The sequence below is a fragment of the Sciurus vulgaris genome (genome assembly GCF_902686455.1).
Source record: "Sciurus vulgaris genome assembly, chromosome: 18".
Lineage (NCBI taxonomy): Eukaryota > Metazoa > Chordata > Mammalia > Rodentia > Sciuridae > Sciurus > Sciurus vulgaris.
In genome coordinates this window covers 4,149,398-4,169,324 of record NC_136479.1, presented here as the reverse complement: position 1 = coordinate 4,169,324, position 19,927 = coordinate 4,149,398, and positions in this window count along the sequence as shown.

Sequence of the window (19,927 nt, the reverse complement as noted above, 5' to 3'; positions counted from 1 at the left end):
GCAGCTGTGAATGTCTCAAGTGTGTAAGGAAAACCTTCACACATTCACGCCCGTCAGGAACACCTACGGAGAGGAGCATTCCGCTCTGGTCACTTAGGAAAGTAAACAACTGTCACCAATTTACCTAGTGTTACCAAGGGAACCTGTATAGGGGCCTGGTGGTCTGATCCCCCATGGCACATTGTGATTGGGTTAAAATTCTATAAAATGTATGGTTTCTCCTGCAATAAACAAGTTTGCAGGTTGCTTGCCACAAGCCTGCTTTTACCCAACTCCTGGGGCCTGGGTTATGACTCCATCGGCTCTTACCTGTGCCTGAGCTAACCATGGCACACCCTACAACAGACTGGCCAGCTAGATGCACTATCTAGAACCCCATGCTGACCATGGGGTTCCTACAGCCCCGGCCCCAGGTGGCCCTGCCCAGTGAGCACTTCAGGACTCTCAGATGATCTATTGACCTTGAATGCTCAGTTCTGCCCAGCAACAACCCAGAAATGCCTGCCCAACTCCCTGGTCTTGAGAAAAGCCAAGCAAACAGCTGAGGTGGATCAGCAATTACCTAGGAGAGACTTCTTCCCCTCCAGGAAGACCAGTGGGTGGGAATCGCCCCAAGATCTCTAGGAGGACTGGTTTCCCTCTTCCTTCTCAGCAGCACGGAGCTGGAAAAGGGGGCACTTGCCCTCCCACACGTCCCCAGCAAGCCTCGACACTCGGGGATTCTGCCTGACCTTCCGAACACATCCGCTAGCAGCCGCCACGCCAAGCAAGCCCCCAGCCAATGGCCGGGGGAGAGCCTGGAGCCACTCAGAGGGACGACAGTCACAGTGACCCTCCGTCATCAGAGGGCCGAGCCCGGTGATGAAAAGGACGTTTCATCTTAAAAACGTCTGGACGTAGCACCGACAGGGAGAGGGTGCTCACGCAGCTTTGCAGAGAAAAGTCCAAAATGACCGACCTGTCATTAAAGAAGAAGTTTGGTTTTGACATTTTCCCCAGGTTAATGGTCTACACAGAAAAAAATCAGGAGGCAGGACATTCTGTTCTTGAACCATTGGGACAAGGCCCACGGGTGGAGAAACAGGCTCTCCTCCAAAAAGAAATTGCGCTGCTCTTCACACCAGCCCGAAACTGCTTCTTGGGTTTTTAAAGAGAACATTTCTATAGAAATTAAAAAGGAAGGGAAGTCGACCCGGCAGGTATTGTGCCAGGCTTGGGGCGATCTTTAAACACGAAACCCCAGATTCCACCTGTTCAAGGGGCCCCAAGACCAGAAGACCCCAACACCCCCAAAAGAAATGAAGATACTCAGCTTCAGAAAACGAGGATCATGTTTGCCCAGCTATTACATAACCCTCCCAACCATGGGTTCCCATTTCCCTTCGGGGACCAAAAAACTCAGTGGGGTTTTTCTGCCTTTTACAAATCCCATCATGCACATATGCTTCTTCAAGCCTCCAGCATGCAGATGCTGGCCGAGGACCCCGACCCAAACCTCACGCTGAGCAAGCTGCAACGGGGAAGTGTTGGTGCTAAATCACATTTATTGATCACATACTATGTGCCGGGGGCAATGCAGAGCACCTCCTGCGAACAAGCTTTACTCAATCTCAGGAATAATAATCCTAGGAAACAGGACCTGTTGGCATACCCATTTTGCCAATGAGGACACTAAGGCTCAGAGAGGTCAACTGACTTGCCCTGGGTCACACAGCCAAGGAGGGGCAGAGCCAGGATGCAAACCCAAGCCTCCTGGCATCCTGACCACCTCACTGCACTTGGTTGCCTCGCTCCATTCTGGTTTCCTGGTCTTTGGCAGAGTCCCATGAAAAAGAGGGACCTGGAGGGACGAAGAAGGAACTTCCAACAACACAAGTCTCATGGTCTCACACTGTGAGCACAGCTGTGTGCGGGGCCAGGACCTCTCCTTCCCCACCCTTGGACATCACTCTTCTCACCCTCTCCATCATGTGCTTCTGTAGGTCTCCTCCTGGATTCTCAGAATCCACCTGGTTCCAGCGCCCAGGTGGCCAACTTCTGAATACAGACACCCACAGGGACGTCAGGGCGTCACCATGAGACAGGCCCCAAGCAGCAGCTGGTGCAGCCAGGCCTGGGCACTGGGGCCTCCACACAGCCAGGTGCAGAGGGCCGCCTGCCGGCCTGCTGCTGCCTGAACACACAGGGAGGGAATGGGCCGCTCCCTTCTTGGGCTCATGAGCACTAATCAAATGCTCGAGTCGAGCTCGGCCAAGCAAGTGGTCAAGAATAAAAATATTTGGAAGGAACAAAGAGGTCAATTCCATTATCCACTACAAACTATCAAGGTGGCAGCCCTGGCTAAGGGGAACAGCTGTCCTGCCAGCCCTCATCTGTCCTCCAAATAAACAGGCCCTGGCCCCTAATGTCCTGGAAGTCACCACAGGGTAGGAAGCAGAAAGTGATTCCAGGAGGCTCAGCTGTTCCCTGAGCCCCACCCCACAAGCAGCTGGTGACTCAAGACCCACACGCACAGCAGCCACCACACGCACCCTGGCTCACAGGGACCTCAGCCCCCCGAGTGCCGCCGGGGTGGGGAGAACTTTCCTCCCGTCCCTCTCTGTAGGGACGGGGACAGGACAGTGATTTCTGGGATGGGAGCCATCTGCCTCCAATCAACTCTCACTGCCCAACTAGAAAGGGGAGCAGAAACAGGAAGATGCCGGGCAGGTGAGGGGCTCGGGAGCTGCTACCGGCCCACATGCTGAGCAGCGCGGGTCTGGGGAAGCCTGGCCACCGCAGCCCCTCGCCAGAGAAGTAGCACAACCAGCAAAGTCCCAGAGCGGCCCCCAACAGCGCTGGCCAGCAAGGAGGTGCGCGGGGCGGGCGGCTCGGAGCGGGACCTTCTGGGGGCCCCAAGGCGCCCCGTCCCCCTGTTGGCCACCGGCATGGTCCAGCGGGTAGCCGGCCAGCCACGCCGTGGCGAACCAGGAATTCAAAGCCACATAAACGGAAGGCGCTCGCCGGTGACCGGGCGCCCGCGGCCCGGGAGAGTTGCTGCCCGGTCCTCAACTTCACCCTGCGGGCCGGAGCCTCCTGCCCACCGCCGCCTCGGCCCGGCCGCTACTTACGCCTCCGCCGTCGCCACCTGTCTGGGTGCCGGTCTCCTCCCGGCCCGGACGTGGCGCGCCTCTTTCCTCCGGCCCCGCGCCGCCTCCGGCCAGCCCCAGCCTCAGCCTCTTCTGCTCCGGAGGGGCATCGTCCTCCTCCGTCCGCGGCCGGCCGTCCCTGTCGCGGAGCTGGCCCGCGTCCTCGGGGCTGCCTGCGGGGCTGGCCATGGCTCCGGGCTCAGCCTGCACTTCGCCGAGAGCGCGGAGCAGGCGCCTCCGCTGCGGGCGGCTCGCGCGGGGCGCGGAGCGGGCTCGGGGTGCGCGGGGCGTCGGAGCCGGCGCGGGCTGCTGGGCGCCGCTCCCGGCTCCCCGCCGCCCTCTGCCGGCCGCGGCGCGCACTGCGGCCCGGGCCGCGCGCGCCTCACCTGCCCCGCCAGCCGAGGGTCGCTCTGCGCCGACTGGCCACTCCCACGCTCGCAAAGCCGGCCCGCCGGGTCACACGCGATGGTCTCGGCCCCAGGAAAGGAGGAGAGAAGGGACGCCGGGAGAGGGTGTGCAGGGACATTCTCCCTAGTCCTTGGTCCTGTTCCTTTGGAATGATTTGGAGGCTGCTCAAAACGCGTGGAGGACTCCTCAGTGTGGAGGAGGACCTTCTTGGTGCAGATGCAGATACTGAGCATCACCTTGGGCCAGGCGTGGCCACGAGGGAGGGAGGCATCGTGGGATGGCAGGCATTGCGTCTGACCCTGTGCAGCTCCAACCATGGAACGGCAGGGCCACTGTCGGTGAGGCAGAGGGTGCAGAGGGATGCTGGGTGTGTGGGAACCAAGGCGGGAAGAGCCCCAGCAGGGTGGGGCTGGGAGAGGGGCAGGCAGAAGCATCCTTCTGGAGGAAGAACAGCAAGAGGGGCTGGAGCAGATGTTCCCAGCAGCTGCAGAGTCGGGGCAGAGGAGATGGCATATGCAAACCCAGAGGCCGAAACAGAAGGTGCTGGAAAGCCTATGGGGCTGAAGCACCAGGTGCGGAGACAGAGATCTAGTGGGCAGAAATACCCGGCCATGCAGGGCTGTCAGGCCCTGGCCAGGGTGTGGGCACAGCAGCAGGGCAGACCCAGGGAGGAGTCTGCAAGTTTCGGGAGGATGCACTGGTAATTCTGAGTGCAGGTGCACCAGTAGCATCAACACAGGTGCCCTCCTCAGCTGTGTGTTGAGCTGAACCCCAAGGTACTTTCTGGATGGAAGGGCTGTGCCCGGGATCCAAAGCAGGCTGACTGGGCATGCACAGGCTCCTGGTCCACCTCAGAAGCAAGAGAGGAGGCTTGCTGAGGACCCTCTGCCTTTGGGTTGCCCCCACCAACCACTGGACCTGGACTGTTTGCAATTTCTTGCATCATTGTTTGCCCCACTGAGCTGCTAAAAGCAGTCACTGCCCCTGCTGTGATATCTGGTTTACCAGGGGCCCCACACAGTAGGTGCTCAAGAAACCTTTCTTGGGTGAAGAAATGGATCTGCTCCAGCTGTTCCCCTTAACACAAATAATCCTAGTAGCCACACCTGGCTTTGAGTCTCTGTTCTATGAATTTCCAGATTAATCTCACCCTCGTAGCAGCCGTGTAGAGGTACTGCTGTTATCCCCATCACACAGAGGATACTGGGGCATAAAGAGGGCAAACCAGCGTGCCCAAGACACACTACGGTGTCACAGCGGCTGGGGACACGCAGCAGCAGCACTCCATGGCCAAAGGCAGGTGGGTGTGGTTCCCGACCCTGTGGCAGGGTCAACAGCAGTGTGGCATCAGCCAGTTCTTCCAGTGCTCCTGGACGGAGCAGATTGGAAGCCTACTGCGTCTCACTTGTCTGTGTGAGCACAGGCGTGCTGGGCAAGTGAGCAGAGATCTAACTAGAATCATAGCAACAAGGAGCCCTGACCCCACAGTCGATTCCCAGACCCAAACTGGTTTACAGACCCCAAATGTTTGACCGAAGGGAAGGCCAGCTCCCCTGGAGGAACACACTCCACTATCAAAAATGTATGCTGTTGCTCTTCCTCCTACCCTACTGCAAAGGGATCTCTGACCTCTTACCAGGCTGGCTGTGCACCAGAGAATAGGAAACCATCAGGCCTTCTCAGGATCCTTGGACATGGACTCTGAGCCTCTACTAATTCCAAGGGACCCATAATGTCACTAGGATCCACCAGTTGGAGACATACTTTATGAAGTAAGGTAACCAATGTGCGTTAGCTCGTCAATCTCAGAGGGTCCAATGGGTCCCCTGAATTTATCCTGTGGTCTTCAAACTGGCAGAACAGGGATTCAACCCAGGTGTCCAACTGGAAGCTGTGCTCTTGAACCTTGAAACGGTCTGACGTCTCTGGGAAGAAAGCACGACCAGGGCTCCAGTCCTCACCTGCAAGCCCAGCCCAACTCCTGCACGCAAGATCATAATAGTAACAACCCCATTTTTTTATTTTTATTTTTATTTTTTTTTTTTTGCAGCACTTGAAACTAGACAGGAAAATGAGGAACAATCAAAAGGATGTGGGGCACCTGGCTGGGCACAGGCTCTCTGATGTGCATAGTAAATGCTGTGGTTTCTCAGGTTTCATTTGGCCAGCCTCTCCCAGGGCGCCTCATTGGCACGAGCTATTTCTTCATCTGTGTTCTCTGTCTCTAGACAGTGGATTCTGTGAGGGCAAAGGCTATGGGCTTGCTCACTTTTGTTATTTAATTATAGACTATTTGTAGAGCCGTTTCCCATTTGCAGAAAAAGGAGCAGGTAGTACAGAGTTCCATCTTCCCTCTCCCCGCCTCCCGTCCCTAGATTCCCCAGGTATTACCATGTTGCTTCAGTGTGGCGCATTTGTTACAACTGCTGAGCCAATATTGAAAGGTTGTTATTGATTAAAGTCATAGTTTACATTAGATTTCATTCTTGGTGCCAAACACTGATGGGTTTGGACAAGTGTAAAATGACATGTATCAACCATGACAAGTGTCGTACAAAATCGTCTCACGGCCCTAAACACCTCCTGTGCTCAACTTGCCTTTCTTGACCCTGAAGCTTGCCGTGCTGCCGAGCACTTTGTTGGGGTGTGTGGTTGTTGAATGACAGATGTCACAATAAATGTTGCCGAATATTTTCATCCTGAACAAGTGTCATTTGATATTCCAAATGACCTTCAAATATGACATCAAAAGGAGAGGTGTGCATTTATGAAGCCACTGTGGTTAGATCCCACCTGGGCCCCTCATCAGCTTCTAGGCAACATGACCAGATTTGATGGGCAGGCGGGAAGAGGGCCAGAACAACAGGAGCCCACTTACTCTCCCCTGGCAAACGGACGTTCTGGCCAACAGCCCAAACGGGTAACATCAGAGAAAAATGTGGCTCTGAATCTGCGGGTCTGTGAACAGAATCCACAACACCTTGGGTGGAGAGGAAATCAGTAAATAGTAACAAACAGCAAGTGGACGTGACGGCAACCCTGAATTCCTTCCGGACGTTTGAAGGAAGACACCTTGTGAACTGGCGGAGCCTTTGGGCTGCCACTGAATTCACACGCTGCAGAGGAGAGGCACCTGCCCACTGAGGCCTGAGTCCCCCAAAAGCAGAACCCAGAACAAGGATCCAAGTGCAGGGTGTTTATTTTCAGGCCATTCCGGGAAGCTCTGGTAATGGACAGGGACAGGGGTTGGAGCTGCAGAGAGGAAGGCAGCTGGCCAAGGGTTTGCTGTCCCTACTGCCATAGTGGACGTCTGACTCAACTGGGGGAGATTGGAGAGGGTGAGGGTACACGCCAGGCTTACCCCGCCCCAGGCGTGGAGCTGGGGTTATTTATTCACAAAGTCTCCCAGTCACATCAGAGGGCTACTCCCTGGAGGGTCGACACTCTCAAGAACTTCTAGCAAAATGGGCATTGGAGCCACAGAAGGACCCAGGCACTGAGGACATTGATAACCTCTGCTATGGAGCCTAACCCAGCTGTGGACAGGCCAGCTCCAGTCAGACCAGGGTCAGCAGGATCGTGCTGCTAGGACATGAGGGAGCTGATAGGAACCCCTTTGGCTGTTCTAAAGACACTCGAGTCCTCATCCTTCCCCAGTGCAGCTTAGAAGGCAGATTGGCTCAGCCAGAGCTCTGTGGGCAGAGCTCACTGGGTCCCTGACCTCACTCTTCTTAGCCACATAACCTCGGGCAGTGACCTTCTAGAGCTTTGGTTTCTTCACCTATAAAGTGGGGATACGGATTTGCCTTGCGGGATTGTCCTGAGAATTGAACACAACTGTGCATATAAAACTCTAGGCCTGACACATAACAGAGGCCCCCCAAAATGTGCATCTATTTTTAAATGTCATGAATCCACTCACCCTTCTTCAGGAAGGCAAGGTTGGCCACGGGCAAGTTGGGGAGCTGGAGGGTCAAGAGAGGACATCATGGTGAAAAGGAAGAGCAAACTGAGTAACAGAGAGACTGAGACGCGACGGGGAGCCAGAGGCAAGGGCTCAGGGGAAGGCTGCAGCCGAGGCAGGCGCAGAGCAAGAAGCTCCAGGCCTGACATCCTAAGCTGGTCATGAATCAGGACACAAGGAAAATAAGCCCCAGAGCTTTGCTGCTGAAATCCCTCTTTCAAACGTCTCTCACCTTCCGGAGGTGTGGGGTCCTCCAGCCGTCAGAATCACCTTCTCCCACCAAGGCCTGCTGAGGTCCACAGCTGAGCTTCCGGGCTCTGCCAGGAAGAGACGACCACCCTCGCAGCCCCCACCCAAGCCCTGGGGGTCCCCACACAGGGCAGGTCCCGGGGCCCAGCAGGTGCTGCTTCCTCCCTAAGGAGAAAGCACACCAGGGAGCAATGACCCTCCAAGTCCACAGGCTCTGGGGGCAACAGCCCCACAATCCTTGTAACCCCAGATGCCATTTGCACGCCACCTGCAACTGGGCTGCCAGCTGGCACCAGACCCCCAAAACACTGAGCAGAAAAGTCGGACTTTCTGCTGCCCCACACCACTGCAGAGGAGCCCCTTAGCCCCTCTGACTTCCTGCTCCCCGGGACCAGCGGCTTTCTTCTCCCCAGCAATTCCCAAGACGCCATCTCTGCCTGCAGCACGGCAGCTTCCACCTCATTTGGAATACGTGTGTCTCTGTGTGACCAGTACTCAGGGGCCCTTGGCTCCCTCCGGAGTCACCAATGAGCTTTCCATTGGCCCACCTGGGAAGGCATGATCCTGCCAGAGGCAGATTCCTGATCTAGAGTGTTCTCGTCAGTTATCAGGATGGAGTGACATCCCAGCGAGCGCTAGCGTCCAGGTGCAACGGCTCCCTCTTTGCCCAGACTGTCTTTCATTCCAGCATGTGACAGGGATCTTGCCTTCTCCTCTTCTCCCAGGAATCATTGCAACCCGGCTCTTTGTCCTCTTCAGTGACAATGTGGGGGCTTCCCTTCGGCCCCCCAGCACCTCACTTATCCCCTCCTCAGCGCTGAACCAACCTGGCAAGGAGGCACCTGCCGGGACAAGAGAACAAACACCGGACGTGAGGAATCATCCCTGCCAGCCCTTCCCAGACGCCTCCGGGGCACGCGGCTGTGTGTCTGGATTACCCGGATCTCCCCTCCGCTCGCTCAGACTAAATGGGCCCAAGCCGCGCCACGTTGTTTTCTGCCACGGGGTGCTGATTGCTGCAAGAGTCTCTTAATGCACGCCAGGCTCCTACAACCAAGACTGATTCCTGCCTTCCGCCCGGGAGGACTGCACCATAAATGGCAGAGTTTAGAGAGAAGATCATTCAAGGCAGCGCCCACACAGCCCGTGTGCGTGTGGGTGAGAGAAGCGCTGGGAGGGGGCAGCCAGGGTCCCCACCCCAGCCCCAGGCGGAGGCAGCTGCGGGGTGGGTCGTGGGTCCTGGGTCGCAGCACAGGCCGAGGTCCTGGGCTCAGAAGCCCCTGCACACCCCTCACCAAGCGCCCCAAGGGCCTTCAGATTCTCAACATCCAGCACCAGACCCTGATGCGTAAGAGCTCATTTTCGTGGGTCACATTTTTTTTCCCAGAAAATCCTACATTATTTATTGCGTGAAGGGGAGATGAAGATGAATTTTTTTGTGGGTAATGGAATGAAAACCATAATCGTTCATTGAACTCTTGAACCCTCTGAAATTACATGTGTGGAATTCCATTTTTCCAAGAGGAATATATAATTCAGTTTACCGCCCCCTCAGAAAAGCCAAGAACTACCCAAATGTGCATTTATTCCAACATTTAACTACCTGATCCTGAATGTGACCAAGGGGGAGGCAGCAGGAGGGCCAGGTGGGGTGCGAGCCTGTTCCCTTTCTCTCTGCACTAAACTTGCTCTTTTTCAGGTAAGGCAACTGGGGACCAAAAGGTCCAGCTAAATCCCAGTGCCACCCGTGGGAAAGAGCCAGGGTGACATTAGTGGTAAAGTAGCAGGAGCTGGTTTTTTGTTCAGGCACTGCACTGAGCAGTTGGTACGTAATGGTTCATTTAATCCCAGTGAGGTGGGCACTGTCGTTATACCACCATGGATGCTCTGAGAAGTCCAACAACTGGTCCACACTCCAGCACCAGGAGCCACCAAGCCCAGCACCAGGAGCCACCAAGCCCAGCACCAGGAGCAACCAAGCCCAGCACCAGGAGCAGGCCATGGAGCCAGTGGCCAAGACCACCTGTGTCTTCAGCAGTCACATTACTCGTGTTGCACAGACACAAGAGAGAGTGTCCCAGCAAGCCTCCAACATATGACAATGACAATCCCTGTCCTTGCACACATACGACTTAAGGAACTTAAGGATTCTGGGGAGATGAATGGAAATGTTATTTAACAACGGCATCTGCTGCGTCCTCGCTGCCTGTGCCTCAGCCTCATCCGTCAGGGCCGTCTGCTCGTCTCTGGAGGGTTCTTTCTCTCCTCCTCTGTTCTCTGCCCGCTTCCTGCCCTGACTACTTCCCAGGTCCTTCTCTTCCTCCTCGGACTTTACCGACACCTCCTCCTGGTGACACAGGGCAGGGCGGGGACTGCAGCACCCTGGCAGAGTGAGTTCCCTCCTCCTACGCTGCCGGGCGGCTCGACTCCCGGCCTCTGCCCCCGCCCTCCCTCTCTCCTTCCCTCTACCTGACCCTGCCGGAGGACATGGTGGTGCTGTCAAAGTCATGCCCGAGGAGGGAAGTTGCTGTGACAGACACAGGGACACCCTCCCGCCGGCCGAGCCTGGGCTGAGGGCTGGCCGAGGGCCCCAAGCCCCTGGAGAGGACACAGAGATGCAGAGGCTCCAACCAAAGGCCCGCCCTGCTCACGTGGACCCCGCGATGCACCCACTGCCAGACAGATGCCTCCGGTCCAGGCCACAGCAGGGGGGATACGGGGAATAAACAGGCCGAGGAGCGGACTCGGGGTCTGTGCCCACTCGGTTCCATCTTGCTCTTACTGGTGACTGGGAAGGAGGGTCTCTGCGATGGACATCGTGTGCTCTGTGGGCGGGCGCACTGCGGGTGAGGCGGGAGACTGCAGCCGGGGCCACCAAGGACCCAGCAATAGAAGGAAGCCAATCGGCCCAGCACGGAAGCTGAACGAGGAACCGCAGAGGTGCCTCCGCCTGGGAACAGGCTCATTCTTTTCCCCTGTGCAAATAATTTTTTAAAACGTAACATTCTGAGCAAGTGCTATGGTCAGGCACCACTCACCACGCCAGACACATCATGCCTGCAGTCAGGTGACGCTGAGGTTGGCACGAATCCCATCATGTGGGCGAGATACTGAGGCTCAGAGAGGTTGAATAACTTGATCATACTCACACAGCTAGTAAACAACAGAGAGAGCAGGAGATAAAAAAAGGAGACGCACGCTGTGTGGAGGAGGTGAGTGAACGGGAGTTAGCAGGCTTAGATGAGCTTTTCAATGATCGTCATAACACAGTGCTGATGAATTCTTCTCCAAGCATGCAGAGCACCAAAGAAACAGGAAATGGGTGAAATCAAACCATGTGTTTCAGCTGGATAAATCATGAACCTTGCTGCTGGGGTGGTTTGGTTTGGTCTGGGTTTCTAAGCTGGGACGTGGGTTCTGTGTGTGGACAGCAGTGTGGACAGCATTGCACAGGAAGTGGGAGACTTGAACCTGAAGTCTGGCTTCTTCGTTAGCTTGGGGGTGACCTTGGGAAAGCTGCCCAACTCCTGGGCCTCGGTGCCCCCCTGTCTGCTGCCAGAAAGGAGGGCACCAGCCAGGTCACCTGGTGGTCCGTCCAGCTTCGACTTCAGCTTCTGGTCCCAAGAGGTGGTGCAGGCCTCCTTCCCTGCAAGGCAGAAACAGAAGCTCAGGAGCAGCTCACCTCCCGCAGGGGCAGAGGGAGCAGCCGGACAGAGGCCAGGAGGCAGGTCCAAGAAGAGGCTGGTGGGCCTGCCCGCTGAAGCCAGCCCGGCAGGTGCTAATCCACCTCCCCGGTTCCTGGGGAGCAGCTCATTCTTAAGCTCTCTGTTATGGCTTCTACCCAGAATTGATTTGAATAAATCAGTCTAACGCTCTCTCTACAAAGGAACCAACTGCAAAAGAGCTGTATTTGCTCGGCTTTGAAACCAAATTGGAGGGGCCTCCTTCCCATTTCAGGACGGAGGGAGGAAAGGGAAACAGGAGCAGGGCATTTGGCAGAGGAGGACTCAGGTCCCCCACGAGGGCAGGTTCCCCAGCAAAGGGACCCACAGCTGGAGATCAAGGCCAGCGCACCCGAGGGATGGCCGTGTTGTCATGGCCAGGCCTAGAGAGGCCCCTGCCGTGCTCACCGAGCCCTCACCCCTCAGGAAGGACGCGGGAAGAACTGACCTCTACCAAGCTTTGCCAGGGTTCCAGGTGCGATGTCAGGGCGCTGCACCTGCAGGATCCTCTCCACTCTGCAGACGCCCCATTGTCCGCCTGCCCCAGGCCCCGCCCCGGCTGGTTCCTCTCCTTCCTCCCACTCCTACCCCCCAGCCAGCTCTGTGGGGCTGCCTGCTTCTCTTCCTTGGTGTCTCCTTTCAAACTCCACTTTTCCTGGGGGCCTCCAAACACCGTGGCAGGAATCAGGCCCTGACCGTCACCCTCTCAGACCACCCTGCTCTCTGCACGGCCTGAGAGCACAGAAGCGAGATGGGGTCCTGTCTAGGGGGCAGCCTGTGGATCCAGAGGCTGTGGAATCCTCGCTCCTCCTCTGACCATGGCTAAGTACCCAAGGGTCCTGAGCCTCCGTTTGCTGGCTCAGGGGTCATGCGAGCACCGCCTCCTGGAGCCGCAGTCAGAGAGACCCAGCTGAGGCCCGCCGGGAGCAAGCCCAGGAAACAGGTGTGCAGGCCCTCGTGCAAGACTCTGCAGCCTGCCTCAGCCGCCCACCAGCACGAGTGCCTGCCAGCACGCTCGGACAGTAGCACAGGCTGGCCGAGTGGACGGGGCTCCATCATTCGGGCTGTTTAGTTACGGGTGCTTCTCACGTGTTTCAGGGCAGCGAAGTGGGCGTGGCGCTGATTCTGCCACTTGTGAAGGAGCACGAGGAGAGGACCACAGTTCCCCAGGGGCTGGCCTCCGTGGGGCACGCTCGCTGCAGCAGGCACCACGTGGACCTTTCCACCATCATCCCCCAGTGAAGAGCTGCCCTGGATAACAACTTGTAGAGAGGTGAAGTGAGGAGTCTGCTGATGGACTGAGCGGGGTTCAATAAATGAACCAAGCAACAGTGAGCATCCTCATTTTTTCAGCTTCATCTTTCCTCCAGGCCAGATTCTGGAGAGCAGACTGTCACTGTCAGGACCAACTCTGGCTCCAACTTCCCTTGATCCAAATCCCAACTGCACCACTTGCTCTGTGGCTTTGAACAAGTTACCTAACCTCTCTGTGCCTCAGTTTCTCCATCCATAGAATGTGGGCATTAAGAGTCCCCTCCTGATGGGATTATTCAGTTGAGTTCATACATATAAAACTCATGGAGAGGTGGGGTTGTAACTCAGTGGTACAGCACTTGCCTAGCATGTGTGAGGCACTGGGTTCAATTCTCAGCACCACATAAAAATAAGATAAATAAAATAAAGGACCATCAACAACTAAAAGAATATATTAAAAAAAAAAAAAAAAAAAAAACTCTTGAAACAGAGTCTGGCACCTAGTAGATGCTCAAAATAAGTGCCAGCTATGGCGATTCCCATACCGGCTTCTGTGTGTTTATTATTTCAGTCTTATTTGATTTGCCTCTCCCATGAGCCTCCTGGAGCCCTTTTGGAGAAGAGGAAGAACCTGAGGGAACGTCCTCAGTGAACTAACCACTCCAGTGACACGGTGTGCGGACTCGGACTCCCGGGTTCCCTCCTAACCAGACACACTTGCCAATTAACCTGTTCAAGCAGTGCTGCCTTTCAACGTGTCAAACGCACAGGCCCTGTGCCCAGCCCCGCCTCGAGCCCTCGATCCTGCAGGGACACTGAGCCAAGAGGCAGCTCAGAGCAGCAGCACCTGGGAAGGCGCTCAGGAGCCTGGAGCAGACGAGCCGTGCCCAGAAACAGAGCGAGTTTTACGCACCGATACCAAAGGTCCCTGAGACGCACCCTCCACAGGAAGTGAGGCTGCAGAATGCAGCATGGGCCTTTGAGCTTCGAAACCCACGTGCACACGCATCCGTGGACACGCACGCTCACGCCCCATCACTGTCCACATGTCACCTGTCAGCCGAGGCCTGCGTCCCACTGCTAAGGAACAGCGACCCACGCTTCCCGCTCTGCCTCTCCTTGGGGCTGGCACAGAGGGATGTGCGGCTGCCCAGTACAGCTTCAGGGAGCAAAGCCGGCCACACAGAGGAGACCCCGAGGCTGAGCCACCCACTCGGGAAGATCTGGGAGCAGGCGCCGGCTCACGTGGGCTGGTGTTCTCTCAAGCCTCCCTCCTCCCAAACTCGGCATCTGGAGTAACATTTTCTAAAAATGAGCCAGTCAGGGGGGAAAAAAAAGTAATAATAAAATGAAGTAAAAAGATTCAAACCAACGACGTGGCATTCGCCTGCAAGAGAACAGCTTCCTGCTGGAAAAGGAAGAGGACACAGAGGACCCTGGGAGACCTGTGCTCATGGGATGAGCCCCGTGAGGGTGTCCAGGTGGCCCCACTTCTGTGAGGTGTGCAGGTGGTCGGATTCAGGGGCACAGAGAGCAGAAGGGGGTTTGGGGAGGGAAGACAAGGCGCTGGCGTTTCATGGGGACGGGACTTCAGTTTGGGAAGATGAAGAAGTTCAGGAACAGAGGTGGTGAGGGTCACATGACATCATGAACTGCATACTCAAAAACAGATGGAATGGTGAATTTTATGCATGTTTTACCACAAAAAATTAATGTACTATTTTTCTAAATCACATTAAAAAATAAAGCATGGAAATTCCTGGGGGGAAACCTGAGGTAGAGGGATTGGGTGGCGAGCTGGAGACCCCAGGGCTGAGCTGGAGCTCAGTGGTGGAGCACTTGCCCAGCATGCCCAGGGCCCTGGGTTCCATCCCCAGCACTGCAGGGGAGAAAGCATGGAGGGATCTGTACAGACTTTCACATCCCAGCCTAGGAAGTCACAATCAGCCATTCCCACCAGACTCAAAGCCCATGTTCAAGGGGAGGGGGCACAGATCACCCCATTGTCGAAGAGCACATAGCTGGAAGACATGACTGCTCTCTGGAAAAGGCAGTTCCCCGTGGCTGCTTCTCTGGAAACTTCTCGCCTGCTCTTTTATTTCCAACCTTTCTTTATTGCTCTATTTTAAATAGCTGTGGAGTTTGCTACAAAGGCCCCTGTTCTGCACTCCTCCTGTATTCACCTGGCGTGCCATGGAAGAATCTCTGCATCTCCTCCCATCAGAGATCATGTCTACTTCCCACCCCTTGGATTGGGTGGTCTCCTTGCTTGATTGACTGATAGAGTGAAGCCTGAGTGATCATGTGTAGTAACAAGCAGGGTGCTCGGCAGACCTGGTGCACATCTGCTCTCTGTTGGACCCCTTGGGGCTGACGTCAGAATAAGCCCCACTAGCCTTCTAGAAATTAGAGACTGCAGGAAGGAAAGTTCAAATGCCCCAGCCAAAGCCATTCTAGACCATCCCACAACCATTCAATCTCCAAAAACAATATAGAGCCCACCCAAGATAAGCAGAACTGCCTTTCCAACCCGTAGCTGACCAAAGATGCCTGAGTGAGCCCAACCAAGATTGCAAGAATCACGACATCACCCAGAATATTCGAGCTTATTTTTTCAGGTCACTGTTTTGGAATTATTCTTTTATGCAGTATTAGCTAACTGATACATAAACATTTCGCTGGATTTTGTTTCTTTAAACCCAACTGACAATCACTGTATTTTAAGGAGAAAAAGTACAATCCATTTATATTTAGTGTGATATGCTTGACTCTATACTTATCACATATCTGCCTTTACGTCACAGTTTTCATTTTTCCCTGGTGGGATCCTATTTTTATTTTCCCCTTTTCACTTTAGGAATCGACTCCCTCCGTGTTCATAAATACACTTCTCTTTCTGAGGAAACAAGATGGTAACCAAGGCCTCACAAAAATGCTCCTATTCCTCCTTCACCTGCCTCCCTCTCTCCAGCAAGATGAAGCCTTTTGAATTCTTTCAACATCTCCCACTCCCCACCCTCCTGAGGACATGTTCTAAGTAGAGCTATTGGATATTCTTATTGTAGTAAAAACAATTCAGCACCATGATTTTGCCTTATATGTTGAGACCACCTTCTTTCTCCAAGTAATATATTTGAAACTTTCCAGACTAAACCAATGTATTTATTAAGACTCTGACTTTGCAAATAGCAAGACCACAATTCAAACTAGTACCTGCTAAAACACCACTGACGGGTGGACACAGGAAATTTGAGCGGATGGTCCTAGCTTCCGGCTCGGCTGGATCTAAGTTTAGGTAATGCCCTCAGGACTCCCTGCATGTGCTCCTTTTTATCCCTCACCTCTGCTCTGCCTTATTTTCAGACACGTTTTATCCAAATGGACACAAGGTGGCAGTTCACTGCCCCAAGCCTTTGTCCGACACACAAGCTCTCAACGCAGCTTAACGTCGGGCTGGGGAGATAGCTCAGCTGGTAGAGGGTTCGCCTCGCAAGCACAAGGCCCTGAGTTCAATCCCCAGCACTGCCAAAAAAAAGAAAAAGAAAAGAAAGAAAAGAAAACATGTCAGCTTCTGCAATAAACCTCTGAGAAAGGACTCTCGGAAAACCATGACTGGCCCACTCTTAGGATTCTCCCATTTGCCAAGGGAAGAGGTGCTGATCTCTACTGAGCCATCATCCTGCAGAATCTGAAATCCAGAAAATCACTAAGGATCCTAAGAAGGTTACAAAGACTGCTGCTATGCACCCCAAAAACTCCAGGGGAGAGGCAAGGAAGGGAATGTCCGACACCTTGGGTGCCCTCTCCCTGGCGTTTCTCTGCCCAGACTTGAAGACCTCCCAAAGGCCTGCCAGGGTTTAGAAGAGAGATGTGAGCTTGGGACCCCTGGGGAGGCCCCCCAGGAGAACCCGGGGCTGGGATCCACTCTGGGATCCCACACTCCTATGACAAGTGCAATCGTGGCTGTGCGTGTCTGGTGTCAGGAAGGAGCCGACCTTCAGCAAGCCTGAAATCTCACTCGGTGGGACTTTCTCAGCTTGGCACTAGACCCTCGCGTTTCACCTGAAGGTGCTCCCATGCTGGGGAGACGTGCCATTGTGTCTCTTCCCTGAAAACTCCTGGTGCTTCGGTCTAGCTAGCCCCAAGAGCACAAGGACCCCCTGGTGGGGAGGTGCTGCCCTGCCCCCACGCCACAACCAGGGCTAGTGCTTGCCGTGTACAGCGAGGCTTTTCCAAGAGAGAGAAATACGTCCCCTTTACTCCAAAGCTCAAGAAGGAAGTAAAACACAGATCCTCACACACGGAAGAAGGTCGAATTGCGCTTGTTATTCTCAGCTTTGAGGCTGCATTGATCACCTCTAGACCAAAAAAATAAATAAATAAATAAATATAAGCTCTGTTTCTAAGGTACACAGTCGCCCCACATCTGATTTATATACTCGAGTTTAAAGGGAGCCAAGCAAAGTTATCTGTTCTTGTTGTACCTGATTAACCCCAATACACAAATTCTAAAAATCGATAGTTAATTAAAAATGTGGCCTGCCTGTGTAGTGGAGTTGCCCCGTCCCCTGTGGACACTACCCACCTTGCATATTATTAAGCCTGGAGCCAGGCAGCCCAACCTCCAGCCCCACTCAGACAAGAAATGAACAGGTCTCCAATATATTGCCACACGGGGACCTCGGGTGTGATATTTTAACCAGGCTTATAACTTCAGGGGCCCCCCAGATGCCTCCTTGTTTGGTTGGCAGGTCTTCCCGGGTCTCGGGCCATACCCTCTGCAGACTCAAGGTCTGAGAAGATACCCCCAGGGTGACTAGAAGGGCTATTTCCACTTTCAATCTTTCTTGAGGTCGAGAGCCCATGAACCCACGCTTACCCAGGTCCCCTATCCATCCATGCCTTCAAAATCACAAATAGCCAAGAACAAACAAGGCAGAGCTGATTTATGGGTCATTTCCTGGTTGCTGGTAGGTCTTTGTGGGTTTCTTTGTTTTAACTTCGCACTCATTTCTGCCATCAGGAAACCATATATTTTACTGATAAACATGCTAGTCCCCTGCCTCACTCCAAGCGGGAGCTCCGGTGGGTAAGAAACGAGCTTGGAAACAAACGACTTTGTCGGGACCCTCCCTCGTGAGCAGCCAGGCCAGCGGTTTCTGCTGGGGGCTTCTCGGCGGCCTCCACGCCCCACTGCCCCTGGGAAGGCGCAGCCCAGTCTTCCCCTGGCTGTAGAAGCACTCCTGTTGGGACCCCAAGCCCTGCCCTAGGAGTGGACAAGCAGCCCCAGGGACCAGTCACTACTCTTCTCCGGGAGCTTCCAAACTGGGGCTAGGAGAGGGAGATAGATGGCCAGGAGACTCCCACCAAGATCCTCATCACGTCCCACAGCGGGAGGGGGAAGCCAGGAGAGCGGGAGGGAGAGGGAACATGTGCAGCAACTGCCCGTCGTCAATGCCGCTATCCCCTTCCCTGCACGAGGGAGACCAGGCACCCAGCCCTCAGCCCTGGCTGGGCACGTGTCACGTCTTCACGGTCCCTGACACCCAGTGTAGCTAACACTCCTCTGCCTAAGGCCCAGACTTTCCGAGGAACCATCTATGATCCACCAGCCAGGAACGAGGGCTGGTCCCTCCCCTCCACCCTTCTCAGCAGTGGGCACTGGGGGAGACTCCAGCCTGCATGTCCCCCCAAACCGGTCCTCACCAGGAAACTGTCCTCCCCCAAACCACCTGGGTGTCTGGAACCCAGGCTTAACACGCGGTAGGTGCCGCTGGCCAACAAGATACCTAAAGAGGCACTGCCAGGGAGAAGGCAGAAAGCAGGCTGGACATTCAGGGGCTCCAGGCAGAGGGAAAGGACCTGAGGATCCCAGGGGAAGGAGCTGTCGAGAAGAAAGAGGGTGCCCGCAGGGACCTGTAAAGATGTGACGTCACTGCAGCCATTGGAGAGGGAGCTCGCGGCCGCAGGCCAGGCACTGAACGATGCACTGTCTGGCAGGCAGCTAGAGGGCACCTGCCGTGGTGCCCAGAAGCCACCCGGCTGCTGTAGAATTAGTGGCCGTGTCCTGGGACAAGCTGGAAGCCCCCTCCAGCCACGTGCCCACCAAGCCGTAGCCACCCACCTTCACCCACAGAAGCTGTGGCTCTGGAGCTCTTCGGGGGTGCCAGGGCTGTGCTGAGCACTCAGCTGGCACCCGCATGTCTTGATCTCCACATCACAGACAGAACTAAGACTCAGAGAAAGGGAGTCCTTTCCCGAGGCAGGAGCAGAGCCAGGATTCCAAAGAGTCCTATCAGCACCTGGAGCTAAGATCCCATTTTGACCCGATCCTTCCTGGTGAGACAGGAGGTCACATGAGACCAGGGCTTTCCCACTTGAAGGAGAGGCTCAGACAGGGGGTCAGTTCTATCCTATGACTCCAAAGCCACAAGGCCTCCCAGCTCCCACCAGAGACTAGACTCTTCTGTCTATGGCCACACCTTCAGGCACTGATGGAAACTAGTCCCCAGTTCTCAGATAACCAAAATCCAATCAAAGGTTAGCACCGTTTCAAAACTGTGGCTGCAGGTCCCACCCCCGTGGCAGGACCACCTGGGGTAGCACCCCAGCCTGCAGCTTGCCCACATCCTCGGGGCCCATTTGCCCACAGAGCTGAGGATGCAGGCTGACTCAGCTCCCAACCACACTCTGCCAGCTTCCCTGATTTTCCCCATCGCCCACCCAGTGAGACTGGAATGCCTCATGGACAAGTCCACACACATGTTGACAAAGACTCACAAACGTCCACCTCAAGCTCAGAGCCAAGGTCTGTGCTGGACACAGAGGAGAGCAGACTTTGGCTTAATTCCAATTTAAAAAAATGTACAGAGCGGAGGACAGATGAGGGAGGCCAGCCCCGAGGCTGCACTGTGTCCCATAAATGACAAGTGCCGTGCACTTGTATCAGGAAGCCAAGGCTATAAAAGCCACGAGTGAATTAGGACAGAGTCCAGAGGGGTGATGTCATGTGAGAACATCTCCAGTCTGCCTGCGAAGGAGGCTGGCACTCGCCTGCTGTCAGCCAGAGGCCTCAGCCCCTGGCACAGACTCCCAGAGTGTAGAACAAAGAAACGACAAATTCTGGAGTCACTGCTTCTCTCAAGGAGGCCAGGTGGCCAAGGAACACAGCCACCCACTCAATCTCAGCGAGAAACATTCCA